At 37.7% G+C, this 2,443-nt stretch overlaps 1 pseudogene; it reads left to right on the plus strand.

The window, feature by feature from the left end:
• Positions 1-419: 419 nt before the first annotated feature.
• On the plus strand, positions 420-1,616 carry LOC119597822 (annotated as a pseudogene).
• The last annotated feature ends 827 nt before the right edge of the window (positions 1,617-2,443 follow it).

The following is a 2,443-nucleotide window of genomic DNA, read 5'->3' on the forward strand; positions in this document are numbered from 1 at the left end:
GGTAAAGATTAGGAGGAAGAAAGCCTCTTGAAAAAAAATGGGAAGTTGTGCAAGGTGAATGGGCAACCAAGTAATGTTGGGGAAACATAAGGACGCGATACAGGACTGATGGAGCCTGTCTTGCAACAATGAAATAAGTGATATAGAGTAACCCAGAAAAGTGTTGCCAGATGTACACGAGGGCAGTCAGACTTAACCATTTCTTTATACATAGTTTTGTACTTCTTGACATGAGTAATTGTGTGCAGAGTACTGTTGATAGTGTAAGCTTGTCTTAATCATAGACATCTATTCAATCGGACTAGATAGATCCAGTGGAGGTATGTACGTGTGTGCGTGCGTCCCTCTTGTTGGGTATTAAATTATAAACAATCTTTTTATTCACTTTATTTAATGTTTTTTTCTTTTTTCTCAGCACAAGGCATCCTACTGAAAAGGCTTACCTATATCTGTGAGGAGGAGAATGTTAAGTACGAAGATTCTGTCCTGGAAACCTGATTGGGACAAGTGAAGGTGATTTACGAAGAGCCATTACTACGCTGCAATCAGCTGCAAGATGAGGTCAGGCGAACAAATATCCAAAGAAGATATCTATGAAATAACAGGTAATTTGTCTTCAATTTTGTAATTATTTCTTCCTGAGGAAACATATTTTCTTGCGGTACATTATAATTTAAAGTAAAGTTAATGTTGCCCAGTCATTTTGATTTTATGCTGTCCATTGTACATGTCTTCTGAAGTGCCATTAAGTTCTGATTTTTGGGTGTGTATTTATTTATTTATTATTTTTTTTTTTCCCAGGAGTTGTCCCAGACAAGTGGCTTACAGAATTAATGGAAGTATGTGCTACAAAACTCATATGAGAAGCTGAGTGACTTTGTAAATCTCATGATGGCAGAGGGTATTCTGCTACACAAGTAAGACAGAAAAACATTGCAGATATTTCTTCCAGTCCTTTCTCTCACTCTTTTCTCATTTATTCTTATAATTTTTTGTAATTAATTAATTAGTTTATTTTGTTTTCTCCCTAGATTTTCTTCTGTTCTTTCCAGATGTGATTGTAGTTGAACTGAACTCAATTTTTGATATTGTCATTATTATTATTATGAAGATAAAAGAAGCTGAGTGTAGTTAGTATTCACTCTGAAAATATTTGGTGATGAAGTACACTCATAGTTATAGGTAATCACTATTATTGGTGAATATTTACCATGATTCATATTGCAGATACTCAACCAAATACATGATATCATAATGACCAACAACCAGCTCAATGACATTCAGAAGGCTGCAGTATATGAGAGGCTAGCTGTAAGTTTAACAGCTGTTTGTTTTATTATGGTATTTACCCAATGATGTCATGGCATTTTTTCTTGTCATGAAGCACTGAACCCATATGCCACATGCTGTGAAGCCTACTTGTTTGCCTTCTCTATGATTATTGAAGATATGCATCCTCTTTTCATTAACTTTTTTTTATGGACAAATTGTCTTTAGCACAGACAACAGGGAAATCTTGTTGCCATACTTCTATTTTCTCCCTCTGTGGCTGACTGCATGTGGCATATGGCAAAAATTTATGGTGTGAGTGAAACTATTGGTATAGGATTGAGAGTAAAAAAAAAAAAAAAAAGATATATAAATTGATTTTCCAGGACTATGGTAAAAATATATTAGGTTGGTAGGATCTCTTCTGGGTTCATGAATACCTCATTCTAGCAAATTAAGTTTCTTAGTTTTACTTCACATTTTGCACTACATGATATATGGTTCACTTCAAAACAGATCTCTTAACCTATTGAATCTGGTTGCTTCACTCATCACGTGGCCCAAAATACAGGCAGTGAGCTTACTTGAGTGGCCATTTAGACAGATTTGCGCCTCGTAGGCCAGGCACACACAAACACTTGTGTGCAGTGACAAGACTTCATGCTTCCCCATTACATTGTTATTCCCTCATTTTCTGCATAATCCCCCTAATCCCTTGCTTATTGTGGGGGGGCTTAGGAGACGAAGACTGGGGCCCAGTGTAGGGGATCAACCGTACTTGGACCTCAGCCCTCGCCTCAATTTTGCATGGTATTTTCTTCTCCCCTTTTCCTTTTCCTTTTCTTCATCCCCTTTTTCTGTCCACTTCCTAAGGTGTGTTAGCCATGCTGAAAGGATGAAAGGCTGGCTTTGTGTCAGTCATCAACAACCTCTGGGAGCCATGGGCACAGTATTTCCTTGGTGAATTGCTTAGCTCTTACCCTTCATGTGGACCCTGAGGGGTAAACCGTTTTCTCTCCCCATTTATTTCAGTATTATCCTTTCATCAGTTAACCTGTCTAAATTTGGTTTTATTGGTTTCCTGACCCCTGCCTTTCCTTTGACCACAGCTCCAACCGCTGATACTAATAACCCCTCCTTGATGTTTGCTGTCAACTCTGTCCATTCCAAATCA

This window comes from Penaeus monodon, chromosome 40 (genome assembly GCF_015228065.2).
Source record: "Penaeus monodon isolate SGIC_2016 chromosome 40, NSTDA_Pmon_1, whole genome shotgun sequence".
Lineage (NCBI taxonomy): Eukaryota > Metazoa > Arthropoda > Malacostraca > Decapoda > Penaeidae > Penaeus > Penaeus monodon.